General features: G+C 48.7%; 1 protein-coding gene across 3 annotated transcripts in view; it reads left to right on the top strand.

Moving 5' to 3' along the window:
• Nucleotides 1-14,076, top strand: part of DICER1 (dicer 1, ribonuclease III) — an 848,581-nt gene that overhangs the window by 829,260 nt on the left and 5,245 nt on the right. The window lies entirely within an intron of this gene.

Here is a 14,076-nt window from a genome sequence, read left to right as displayed (position 1 = left end):
TCATTACTCAGTGGACCTAACTTGTGCTACTGTGTGTGGGAGGGCGCCATCAAGCCAATTATGGTGTTCTTGATAAGATAAAGGTATCTCTAAGTATGCATAAGCCCTGTACTGTCCAGGGACATTCGCAACAGTGTAATCGCGAAAAGTGTTTGTACCCCCATCAACTGCTGGAAATATGGCCCAAGAATAAAAAAGTTCTGTTCTATAGGCTGCATGGGCGTCCACCACAAAAGTGACCGGACCCCCGGGTTCGTCAAACCATGTGCTATCAGATGTCCCGTGAGCGGTTGGCGCATATTAAGCGCTATGTTCACTACTTGAGGATTCGCCATTTATACAAATAGCACTAGGACAGAGAAGGCACACCAATATCGGGGTTTTCCTTTCAAAGTTCAAGCTTGAACAACCGACCACTAAGTAATAGGATACCCCTATCCCGTGGTGGCGGAAATCCTCAGCCCCACGGACGTCTCCGCTTATGGAACCGAGGAGTCAATATATATATATGAGACCGAGAGAGTCAGCCGGACCCAAAAATTAGAGCCAGACCAATCGTTGGCGGCGCCATGTCGCGTGGGCTCTCATTATCCTAAATGAGACTACTGGATTTCTAGGCAGCAGGGTCGTTCACGGTGTGGGGGACTGAGTCGGACCCACTTGGAAGGACCTCTGTCACCCTAAACCCAGTTTTGCTCCGGCTAACTAGCAGTGCCTCATTTCTCCTAAGGGGAAGAGATGATTGGGCAGCCGAGCGCATGACATCTTTGGAACTTCTCAGGGAAGTCGTGGTCACTTAGATCCAAGCCAACTCTCTCATTTACAATATGATCTCCTATACAAATGACAAAGGCAGTATAAGTTTTATATAATGTTTTAATAAAACTACTGCATTTTAGATATTAAGGCGTGAGCTGCAATAACCAGAACCATACAACACAGTAGGATTGAAATAGATACGAGGAGAGTGAAACATAAGAACAACGCTATCATGGTGTTTAACAATTTCTACTCTCTCTCAGCTAGTTCTTTTTCGAGCACAGCATGTTAAGCTTCTAACTTTCCTTTCTGAATCCCTGGGGAGACATCAGCCCTCATACCTGAGCAAAGGCCTGTGATCTGGTTCAGCATCTGCAACGAGGCAGTCAGCGTCTAGTTGTGGTTCCCTGGTTGGAATCTCCCTCTTGCATGTATTGGGACAAAGAAGTGTTTTTATAACTATCATGTCAGCGTGGTCACAAAATGTCCCTACGCAGGAATGCCAAAGACTAAACTCCTACCACTTCTATCGGCAATGTACCAGACTGTATCCTTGACTGAAGCACAGAGTGAACAGGAATGTGTTATGGAGAACTCCAGTGCTGAAGTAGGCTAAACAGTGTGATATAAAAAATTAAACAAGACCGTAGAACTGGTTATTTGAAAAATAACAGTACGAAGCCGAATAAAAGCATTTTTCACAGAGGCTCTAAGCTGCGAGCAAAGGAATAAAATACATCCAGGGCAAAATGCACAAAGGCCTAAAGCCTGAAGCTAATGCGCAAAGGATACGTAAAACTGACCACACTACAAGTTCACTGTGGTTTCACCCCTCCTGGACTCTGACGACACATGCAGCCTTAGACCACAAGACACTCCAACTGTGAATGTTCTTGGACAAGGAAACCCAACGCCAAGAACACCCTTGCATTCATTGCCCCAGGGTTTTGGAGAAGAGGACAAAAGGTGCACCCAATGTTTGTTACCTACCTTTTGGTTCTTTCCGACTGGCCACCCAACAGGAGCCTGCAGCCTAAAACCACAGAGGCCAATCCCCATTGAAATACTTTGGGTACCCCATGCGTACTGCACCTCTGCACCCGGCAGCCTCTGTGCACCCAGAGTGAACTGTTGGTGTGGTCCCGACCCTTGCCTAGTACTTATCTTAAGTCTACAAGATTGGTCCCGTAGTTGTCAATAAGTGCTTGTTTGCTGACTGTGTTTTCCTAACATAGGTTAACATTGAAGAACACTGAAATTGCACTGTCGATTTTCGAAATGAAAAAGTATTTATGCTTGAAAACGTATTTACCTTATAGCGAAGTTCTCGGGTTTAAAGTATATATAAAAAGAAGTGTTATTTTTCTATATTGGTCTTGGATATATTCTTTGAGTGTGGATCTCATTTATTGCCTCTGTGAATACAACAAATGCATAGCACTACCCTATGACAAGCCTAATTTCTTGCCCACACTACCACAAAATAGAGGATTAGTCCTATCTACTTTTGCCTTTGCAAACCAATCGAGGATCCACTGTGCTCTCTGCATGGGTTACTTTGTTTTAGTACACCATATAGAGAGCCAGCTTCCTACACTAGGGTTATGGCGCAGGCAGTGATCCAAGTTTTAAATTTGTGGATGCCACTGGGTAGGTGGCCTGTGTGTTCTGCTTGGTCTTTTGTGGAAGGCAGAAGCCTGATTCACCTCAGATATGTTGTCTCAGTGTCGGCAGTCAGGCACTATCCTGAAAGTTCTTCTGTGGTGGGAAAAGTTAACTGTGAATCAGACGATGGTATGGTCAGTCCAGGTGATGGGAGGGGAGTGCATTGCTCGTGATACCACTGAATGAGGTAAAGACTGGGTCCAAGATGTGTCTGGCAGCTTGTATCAGGGCTGAGACAGGTAGAATGAGCCTGAGGTTTCCAAGGCTTTCTAGGAGTGTGGGTGAGTTGGCGATGGTCTGGTCTTTTAGGTGAAAGATCTGATAGAGACGTCTAGCCGTAGATTCCTTACCTTTGAATTTCCCAGGCACCAGACTGGATCCAGAAGATTTTTGTGTGAGCAGTACCCTTGCACGCCGTCAGTTGGCTTAGTTTGGTTCCACTTGTCAGGGCATACACATCAGAAGTGTTGTTGCAGTCATCTTAGGATGCCACCTTAGTGCACAGATGTCACTTCTTTTGTTTCTCCACCAGTTAGTGCTGATTCAGAGAATAGCTACTCCTCTCGGTTTTTGACAGATTTTTTTCACCATTTTGTCGACTATTTTTTCGGTGTGTTTAGGAATGCCTTAGAGGGAAGACAGGATTTAAGCCGTGTATGCCACCTGTCACTTTGCCATGCCAGTTACAGACTCCCATCTTGTCTGTAGTGTCTCGAGCGCGACCATTTCTCCAAGTCGTGCTTGGACTGCTAGGCCATGGCACCAAAGTCTTTGAGGAAGCAGTCCCTAAAGCTGCTTTCGGCCCAGTAGTCAACACCTCATCATGCAGCTCCTCTGAGCTCTTGGTCCCAATCGAGAGGAAAGTCACGAAACCTCTTGAGGAGTCCCAAGTCCTCTTTGTCCCACTCCAAGTTCTTGGGACATTCAGGGAAGAGGCACAAGAAGTCAAAGCATGCTTTGACTTCTCTGCTGACGCAACAGGAACATTGACATTCCCAGCACAGTTCTACAGAGCCATCGACTTCGTGTCTCCCCCCTTTTCCAGAAGTCGGAGCGACACCCACTCAAGTCAAAGACTTCTACGAGGCCATGAGCTGTGTAATAAAGCAAGCTGACTCCTCCAGATTGCCTTTGGACTCTGCGGGGTCAAAGGGAGCCCCATCAGGTTCTGTGCCGACAGCTCCGGCCTCGGCTCCGATGGGCCATTGTGGATCCGATCACGGATCTACATTGTTGCCGGTCATGCCAACGCAACCTACCCCAATGCCAGTCCCAACACCGATGCTCCTGGTACCCACTGGCAGCACCAACTTCATTCTGGTACCCGATGACTCTGAACAACTTAACTCGATGCCCATTTCAGTGCTGATAGGACCAATACATTGTAGGTCTTTGCCAGATCCCTATTCTGATGGGCTAAGCATGGGGGGAGGATAGGAGAGGTCACTGGACCTTTTAGATAGCAGGTAGAGAGTTCAGTGGACTGGTCTGAGGAACTAGGAAATGCCAGGGGACTGGATACCTCTCCAGATACTGGTTTGCTTTCTTCCCCTACCGTGGATATAGAGGAGGGAGCAAGTTACACCATGGAGGTGAAGAGGGCAGCGGAGGTCCATGACCTCGAACTACCCTCAGTGGCTGTCGATATGAACCTCTTGACAGAGATGCTTCAGCCCGGAGCTTCCTCTTCTGAACTCCTGTCCACCTTTAATAAAGCACTTACAAATGTCCTGCTGGGAACCTTCTCCAAGCCCGGCATAGCAGCTCTTGTGAACAGGACAGTCGCCTGCCATCACCCTGCACCTGGGAACCCAAGATTCCTCACCCAACTCACACCTGGAAGAGCTTGGTAGCCCAAGCCGCAACTTTCCTGCCACACCTCCAGTCAAGGAATCCAAGAAGCTGGATACCTTAGGTAAGAAGATGTTTTCTTCCACCAACCTTGCATTGCAGTCGTTGAACACTGCATGACTTTTTGGACCCCAACTCCCATATGTTGTGGGACACAGTTGTGCAAGTGCTGCCACAGGTTCAGGAGGGACCCGGCTCATTCTCTCCCAAGCGGTGAAGGACGGGAGAGACGCAGCCAGGTTCACCATTAGGTGTAGTTTGGGTACGACCCACTCGCTGGGCAGTGCGGTTTCCTCAATGGTGATGCTGTGGCGCCATGCCTGGCTAAGAACATCCAGCATTTTAGGGGATGTCCAGGCCAACCTCATAGACGTGTCCTTCGACTGGACCGTCTCTTCAGAGAGAAGGCAGACTTTGCGCTGTAGCGCTTTAAGGACTAGCGGGCTACGGCCAAGTCTTTGGGCCTCTCAGTTACCCCACCTCCCCAGTCTGCCTTTTACCCCTTCCATGGCTACGGAAGGGGTGCACAACCGCACCAGACCTATCCCAGCCACTGTCCTGCGCAAGCTATGTGAGGGCATGGTGCATACCGGCCCGTGGGTCAGGTAGCCAGAGGTCTGCCACAACTAACAACCCCATGGAAGCTGCAGCTTCCAAGCACGCCTCATCTTCTTCTGCAAGACCATGGGTGTCTAGTTGGTGGGAGAATCCACCATTTATCGCACTGCTGGCAGTCCATAACACCGGACAAGTGGGTCTTGCAGATCATTCGAAGGGGCTACTCACTTCCCTTTGAATCCTCCACTCCCCCTATTCCTTCAACACAAGATTGGCTGACAGAGGGTCCTCTATCCTTGCTCCACAAGGAAGTCACAGCTCTATTGGCCAGGGGAGCCATAGAGAGGGGTCTTGTATCAGAAGTAGGCAGTGGTTGCTATTGCCACTACTTTCTGATGCCCAAAAAGAACAAGGGTCTTCGGCCTATCCTAGACCTCCAAACCCTCAGTCTCCTCAAAAAGGATGCTTACTGTGGTTCAGATCTCGTCTAGATCCTGTCTCTTTAGATTCCTAGACCAACGAGACTGGATGGTAGCAGTGGACTTGCAGGACACATATTTCCACATTCCCATCCTGCCTTGAACCCACGGTTCAAGGTAGGCCACAAGCACTTTGTTCACTGTGCTCCCCTTTGGCCTTACCGGCGCTCCTCGGGTGTTCACCAAGGTGAACGCGGTGGTCAGTGCTCTTCTGCAGAGATTAAGGGTGTCAAAGACTGGCTGTTGAAGGCGGGCTCGCCCCAGGCTGCCGTCTCCCACCTCCAGACTACGTGCTGCCTCCTACTTTCGCTGGGGTTCACTATCAGTTTACCGAAGTCATACTGGACTCTTTCTCAGATGCTTCTCTTCATCTGAGCCGTTCTGGACAGTGCAGTTGTGGGCTTATCCTCGCAAGCAGTGAGCCCAGGATATTCAGGTTATGATACCAATGTTTCAGCCACTATCCTGGATTTTGGTGAGAATGACTGAGGCTGCGGGCATCACGGCCTCCAGCATACTGCTGGTGAATCATGCCAGTTAACATTTGCAGGCTGTGCAGTAGAACCTGATGTTACAGCGAGCATACTGCTGGTGAATCATGCCAGTTAACATATGCAGGCTGTTCAGTGGAACCTGACGTTACAGTGGGCGCCACATCAGGGAACTACAAAGACCTGTAGTGGTGGCTAACAAACCATGATTGGATCAGAGGCAGACTCTTCTCCCTTCCCCAGCCAGATTGCACAGTGCTGACAGATGCGTCACTCCTGGGATGGGGCTGCACATGAGAGAGGTGGAGATCAGAGGACCCTGGACTGTGACAGAATCCGGACTCCACATCATCTTGCTGAACTTCCGAGCGATCCGGCTATCATTGAAAGCATTTCTTTCCTTGTCAGAGGAAAGATAGTGCAGACAACACAACCGCCTTGTGATACTGCATCAAGCAGGGTGGGATGGGCTCATGAACTCTTTGTCATGAGCCTCTGCTTCTGTGGACATGACTGGAATAGCAGGGCATAACCTTCGTGGTTCAACACCTGGCAGGTTCTCTGAACGCTAGAGCAGACTAACTCAGCTGATCGGATCATGAGTGGCATCGCCATTCGGAGGTGTGACACAAGAGCACATTCAGCAGGGAGGAGAGCCCTAGTTAGATCTGTTTGCCTCCGAAAAGAAGGCGCGATGCCAGCAGTTTTGCGTGTTGGAGTATCTAAGGCAGCCATCGCTCGAAGACGCTTTTAGTCTTGAGTGGAGCTTAGGCCTCCTGTACACCTTTCCGCCCATAATACTTCTGCCCAGAGTTCTCAAGAATATCGAGAATGGCTGGGCCCAAGTAATCCTTGTGGCTCCGTACTGGGCATGAAGGCTCTGGTATCCCAAGCTTCTGAGAATGAGAATTATCCTCCAGTCAGGCTGCTCCTTCAGAAGAATCTTCTGTTGCAGCAGCAGGTGAGTGTTCTCCGCCTAAATCTGTCAACTCTCTGCCTTCTTGCATGGAGATTGAACAGCAACAATTGATAGCTTTTGATCTTCCTCCTGAAGTAGGTAATGTTATTCTGGCAACCAGATGTCCCTCTTCCAGGACAGTGTATGCCTGCCAATGGCAAAGGTTTGTTTTATATAGTACAGAACAGTCTATCAACCCTCTTACTGCCCCTATCTTTCATATTCTTCTCTTCATTCTTAACCTTGCCCAGCAGGACTCTGCTCTGGATTATCTTAAAGGCTGTCCCTCTGCTCTGTCTGCCTTCCTGCATCTGCATTACCAATCCTCTTTATTTAAATCCCCTATTGTAAATAGGTTTCTCAAAGGACTTGTACATACGTTTTCCCCTTTGCCCTTTATCATGCCTCAGTGGGACCTTAATTTGGTTCTCACCTATCTTGTGTGCTCTCTTCGAACCTTTACACAATTGTGTCTCCTGATTGCTCACCATCAAGACAGTCTTTTTAATGGCAATAACATATGCTCGGAGGGTGAATGAGCTGCAGGCTTTGTCATCCAAGCCTCCCACTTTGACTGTGTTTCCAGACAATATGGTGCTTTGCACTAGGTCCTCTTTTCTACTAAGAGTGGTGACTCCATTCCATCTGGGAAAGTCACTCACCCTGCCCACCTTTTGTGCTCCTCCACAACCGTCTAAACAAGAAGAGCGACTCCACTGTATGGACCCAAAAAAAGCATTGTCGTTCTACCTTGACCACACAAAAGATTTTCGGGTAGTCAACTCTTTGTGGGGTATCTTTGAACAAAGAAAGGTTGGGCAATACAGAAGTGATCCATTGTGTGCTGGGCTGTTCTCTGTATTAAGATCTGGAACACCCTGGCTAAAAAGCCGCCTCCTTGGAGGGGGGTGGGGTTAGATAAGGATTCCGTCCAAGTTAAAGTTGGCTGTGATTTGCAGTTTGAAATTGACATGTTCCATGTAGTCCATTCCTATTTCCAAGTTGGTGGTGCAGCTGATGGCATCCTTAAATATGATGAAGATTCCTCCTTCGGGTCTGTGTTGGCGGTCTTTCTTGACAGTCTTGTAACCGGAAGGTATGCTGCAGCAATATATGGTGTTGATGCTGCGGTTAGCCATGTTACGGTGAGCAGCATCATCCAGCAGGTCCCAGATCTCTGTTGCAATTGTTGACGAGCATGCATGAAATGGAGATTTGGAGTGCAAGCAGGTGTTGGTTTGTGGGCGATTGAGTATCTTGGGTGGTGTTGATGTGGTTGCGGTGGGTGTTGGAGCAGTGGTTGTGGTGATGCAGGTGATGCAGCAGAAGGTGCAGGTGAAAGCTCCTTCCATGTTGTGTAGTGCAGTGTGGCAAGAATGTGGGGCGTGGTGGGCTGGTTTTAGGGCACAGAGATGTGTCCAGGTGTAGTGGTGGGTCACTGGAGGATGAGGGTTTTTGGATCTGGGTGCAATCCACTTGCAGATGGGCTTGCCTTTGACACACCAGCAGCACTCCCGTTTGCACTGCAGCCATCTTTAATTAGGTCCTGGAAGGGGAAGGGGAAGGAGCACAGGAGATGCTGATGGTAATAGTAGTGTGAGGAAAGAATGATGTTTGCAGACCTTCAGATGATATATTTTGACTACGGGTTGCTTTTGAAGGATACTGTGTATAGATGTTTGGCAGTAGCCGTTCTCATTAAAAAAAAAAATATATAGAAATCCTCTTGTGAGCACCAAGGACATGGGACTATGCTTAGGAGTTCACTCAAGTGAGAAGGGGTAGAAAAGGAGTGGGTAGATATGTTTGAAAGCCATGCCCTGCATCCATTCCCCGCCTTCTTGAACCATTAAAATGCATATGCTGCTGCTGTTGAAGAGGCGAGATAGTTGAGAGGGAGGGCATGACCTTCGAATACACCCACTGCACACCTGATTGCTGCCTTTAATAGTGGTGATGATAGTCAGGGGTCCTGACCCACTCCCACCAAATGTACTGGGCATAGTCAAACGGTGAACCTAGAGCAGTGGGGGAATAGGTTAAGAAAGGAGTTCTACTCTTACTTGTTAGCCTTACTTGTGTAGTAGGGTCAGACTTATATGGTTAGAAATGCAGCAGTGCATGTTTGTTGTTTTCTCCAGTGCATGCTCCAAGATTGAACAACTATAGTTGGGAAAGTTTTGAGTATGACCATGGAGTAAATTAATCAATTGTCTCCCAGCCTGTTTTATATTGCATATTTTTTCTTCCCTTTATTTTGAAAAACAGTAGATTGATACCAACAGACAATGATTGAGAGGTCAGTATGTTTTTGTAGGAAAGTTCCCCTTTTTGGCATGTTTACCCCACCCTTCTTGCCACCGGTACTGAGGTTTTCCGACTGAGGAGCACTGGGTTCAGAGACCCCAAACCTGGTGCCACAAGGAGAGAGGTAGCGCCTCAGCACTACAGGGAGTTCTTACTCACCTTGGCCTAAGACATCCCCTAGCTGGGCATCGTGGTCAGGCTTAAAACTGGAGTAGGTTGGTGAACCACTTATACTGGCCAGGCATGTCCCAGAACGTGAAGGAGTTCTGCAACTCCCTTTTCACCTTTCAGGCCAGTGGCAAGACAGGTGGCAAACCAAAGGCCCCTTAATTCCAATACCCATGGTTGGGGTGCCCTGTGAGAGGGTAGGGGTAGATATTGTTGGCCCCCCTGGGCCCTCTAACATCATCAGGGAACTGCTGTATGCTGGTGGTAGTGGATCATGCTACCAGGTACAATGAGGCAGTACCCCTTAGGTCTGCCACTGCAGTTGCCAGAGCCCTCGTTAGTATCTTCACTAGGGTGGGCTTCCCTACGGAAGTGGTATCAGACAGAGGTACAGACTTCATGTCTGCTTACCTTGCAGCAATCTGGAGGGAGTGTGGTGTGACCTATAAGTTCACCACCCCATACCAACCCAAAACAAATGGTCTAGTTGAAAGGTTCAACAAAACCATGAAGGGTATGATTATGGGGCTCCCTGACAAACTCTGGAAGAGATAGGATGACCTCTTACCATGTCTGCTTTTTGCTTACAGGCAAGTGCCTTGAAAGGGAGTAGGCTTTAGTCCCTTCAAACTTTTGTTTGGTACCCTGTTAGGGGACCACTAAGTCTTTGTTCCAGGATGGTTGAGTACATGGAAAAAGCCAACAGAAACTTTGAGGCAAGCCAAGAGCTCCAGAATTAAGGGTTTGACCTAAAGGCTGCACTGGTGGAGTACCAAACAGGGCAGAAGGTATGGGTGTTTGAGCCTGGGGCTCCTAGGGCCCTCCAAGACAAGTGATGTGGGCCCTACCCTATCCTTGAAAAGAAATGGGTGGTCATTTACTTGGTGGGACTTGCACTTCCAGGATCCCCTACCGGGTCATCCATGTGAATCACCTTAAACCCTACTATGACAGGGCTGATGTTACCATGCTGATGGTCACTGATGAGGGGCAGGAAGAAGAGAGCAAACCTCTTCCTGACCTCCTCTCCCACAACCCTGCAAATGGGTCAGTTGAAGGAGTAGTTTTGTCAGGTACCCTCACTGTACAACACAAGCTGATTGTAGGCAAGGCCCTCCGACAGTATGCTGGGATCTTTTCTTTGACCCCTGGACAGAGTATCTGTTGTGCCCATGATTTTGACACTGGCAAAAGCAACATTTGCAGACAGTCTGACCAAGTCAAAGATAGCATCACAGCTGAAGTAAGCAAGATGCTGGACATTTGAGTGACTGTGCGCTCAGAGGACAACATGGTCTAAAACCTCATTCCAAGGGAGGTAAACCAGAGCTGAGGTTTTGTGTGGACTACAGGGGACTTAATGCTGTCACCAAGACAGATGCTTACCTCATCCCAAGAGCTGATTGACATGCTGGGTGGACCAATATTTCTCAATACCTTCAATTTGACATCTGGGTACTGGCAGATTGGGCTTACCACAGGGGCCAAAGAGAAAATGTCATTCTCGGCCCCAGATATGGGCACTTACAATTTACTGTCTTGACCTTTGTGTTAAAGAATGCCCTGCCACCTTTCAGGGGCCTGTAAATAAAGTTCTAGCTGGGTTTGAATCTTCTAGCTCATCATATTTAGATGATATTGCTGTCAATCGCTCAACTTGGCAGGATCACCTGATCCACTGTGGAAAGGTCCTGGAGGCTCTGCAGATGACACGCCTTACTATCAATGCAAGCAAATGCCAGATAGGACAGGGCAAAATTGTATACTTGGGCTACCTGGTACGTGGAAGCCAAGAGCAAGCCTTACAAACCAAGATCAAGCCAATTCGGGACAGGGAGGCTCCAGCAGCCCAGACCCAAAGTCAGGGCATTCCTTGGCTTGACTGGGTACTACAGGAGGTTTGTGATGGGGGGTGACACTGTTGTGGCACCCCTCACAGTACTCACCTCTAAAAAGCAGCCAAGGATGGTTAACTGGACAGCTAGTTGTCAAAAGGCTTCTGACACCTTGAAGGAGGCTCTGTACTCAGCACCCATTCTAAAAGCTCCAGATTACATCAAACAGTTCATTGTGCAGACGGATGCTTCTGAACATGGAATAAAAGCAGTACTATCCCAGACCAGTGATGATGGCCAGAACCAACTTGTTGCTTTCATTAGAAGGAGGTTACTCCCCAGAGAGCAGCGTTGGAGTGCAATTGAGAGGGAATCCTTAGCTGTGGTCCAGTCCCTGAAGAAGCTGAGGCCATACCTGTTTGGCTCTCACTTCATTGTTCAAACCGACCACAGGCCTCTCAGATGCAAATGAAAGGGGGAGGTCCTAAACTGTTGAGATGGTCCATCTCCCTACAGAGTATGGACTTTACAGTGGAAAACCGGTCAGGGAAGGACCACTCCAATGCAGATGGCCTTTTCCGGTTTTTCCACTTAGACAATGAAGGCTTGCTTGGGAAAGGTTAGTCTTATTCCCTTGCGTCGGGGTGGTTGGGGGTGTGTTATAGGAAAATGCCCCTTTTTAACATGGTCACTACCCACTTTTTGCCAATGGTAATGAGGTTTACGACTGAGGTACACTGGGTTCCTGCCAAACAGGCCTGTGCCTTTTTCCCAAAAAAATTGAACATGGTGTACAGTTGGCACACTCCTCCACCCGTGTAAGTCCCTAGTGAATGGTACCCCTGATAACTAGGGCCTGGGTAGAGGAGAGGGTCCCCAAGGGCTGCAGCACAGATTATGCCACATTCAGAGACCCACCTAAAAATGAGAAGTACCCTGGTGCAAGCCAGGAGAAAACACGACATAGCACACCCTTATGTGCCATGCCCCCATCGCTGCAGCTAAGTGTATGTAAGTCACCCCTAAGGCAGGCCTATAAGACCTAAAGCAGGGTGCACTACACTTTCTGTGTGGACATATCTGCTCAAATGGATATGGACCTGTGATGCTGAGCCCCATTATTGAGCATTGCAAGTGAGCTGGGAAGCCATTTTATGGTATGTGCTGGACACTCATCAATACGAGTGACCCAAACACATAATGGCTTAACCGAACCCTATGTTGTTTGGTATCAAACACCACGCCTTAATAAATCCAGGCTGATGCCAGGCTTGGATTTTCTTGAAAGTGCGCCCAGAGAGCACCTTAAAGGTGCCCCCTGAATCCTACCAGTCTCTTGGTGAGCTGACTGACTAGTTTAGTCCCGTTTGCTATCACCAAACATGTTTCTGATCCCCTGTAGGTGAGAGCCTGCACTCTGAGGTCAGAAACAATGACTGCTTCTGAGAGGGGTGTTACCACCAACACCAATAGGATGGCTAGCAAATCTGCATACCAAGGCTGGGATCTTCAAAGACTCTGCTGTCTTACTTATGCACACCCCCTGGCTTCCCCAGTCCTGTCCAGGACAGGTGGGAAAATTAGCTAGTCAGTTAGAGTGTACCACCCATGGGTTAACCACACTCCTAAGGTGGGCTACCTGAGGTGGACACTCAATGAAAGGTTCCAGCATCTTGGTTTTGGTCAGAACTAGGCCTTCTGGGATATGCCCACTTCCCACAGGAAGTGGCCATAAAGGGTTGTAGGCACCCCCAATGGTAAGTAGCCCATTGATTACTAACCTACACTCCCTTAAAATGTCCCAGATTCAGTATTTAGATGCCTCCCCAGCACCAGAAGCCAAGTTCACCTGAAAACAAGAAGAAAAGGACACATAGAGCCAGAAGAGTAGAGCCAGAACAGCAAGAACTGTGGACTCCTGGTAAACTTTTGGTGCAAAACCCTGCCTGCTTACCTGCTGCCGTCCCGACAATGGCAACATCACAACTCGTCCTGTAGCTGTGGGGCCCCCAAAAGCTTTGGCGTTCTCCAGGACTTCGCCAGCCCCTCAGCAGCTCTCTTGGAGTGGAGGAGCCACTTCCTTGCTTCTTGCAGGCACCAACTGCATCATCTAGCTCACCGGCCTATTGATCCCTGGGTCCAGAGTCCCAAGAGCCATCTAGTCCCTGTGCTCCAAGAAGCCAGTCTGATTTCCTCCCCCACCCCCCTCCCCCCCCATTACCACCACCACCAAGTGAGAAGACCCAAGGATCCACCTGAGTCGAGCTGCACCAACACCTGAGGTACTGAACCCCTCGCACCAACCAAGACTTGTTGATGCCCACCCCGGACTGCAACATCAGATCTGCAGACCTGCCAGCGAGGCACCTTAGCATCGCAGAGGACGTCCTTCACAGTCGTCAAGTTGCCTTGTTTTGTCTCTCCTTCTGTAGGGCCCCCAAGTAACTGTGTGCGCCTTGATGCAGGAGCACCACCGCTAAGGATCCACTGCACCTGAGCGCCCTGGCCTTTGTCCATTACTTCCAACAGTGTTCCCCTGCTCTCCGGATGCCCACTGACCAAGCCCCCCTGTTGGGAGCTCCTGGACTTGTCCTCTGGTCCCTCTTTACATTTGTTGTCCAGGTGTCCCCCTCCCTCCCCCCCACATCCATTCATCACCAAGAGCTCTGTGCATAGGAACCCAACACGACCAACACCACTATACCAGATGCTTCTGGGCAGGTAAACTGCTAGTCTTTACAATAACTTTGCATTCCTAGCACTCACTACCTTTAGGGGACCCCGAGAACTGAGTGTAAGACCCCTATGCAGCCCCAGTACCTTGTGCTGCTTAAAAGTGCATTCCTCTACAAAAAGTGTTACTTACTTGCCAATCATTCTCAAAACTGCAACAGTATTTATTTTTCTGCAAATATTCTGGTGTTTATAAATAGTACAACAAAGTAACTATTTTTCTAAACAATTGGTCTTGAGTTGCTTCTTGAGTGGGTATCATTTATTGACTC

The sequence above is a fragment of the Pleurodeles waltl genome, chromosome 9 (genome assembly GCF_031143425.1).
Source record: "Pleurodeles waltl isolate 20211129_DDA chromosome 9, aPleWal1.hap1.20221129, whole genome shotgun sequence".
Taxonomy (NCBI): Eukaryota; Metazoa; Chordata; class Amphibia; order Caudata; family Salamandridae; genus Pleurodeles; species Pleurodeles waltl.
The sequence above is the reverse complement of the archived record's forward strand: the minus strand, read 5'-3'. Positions and strand labels throughout refer to the sequence as shown.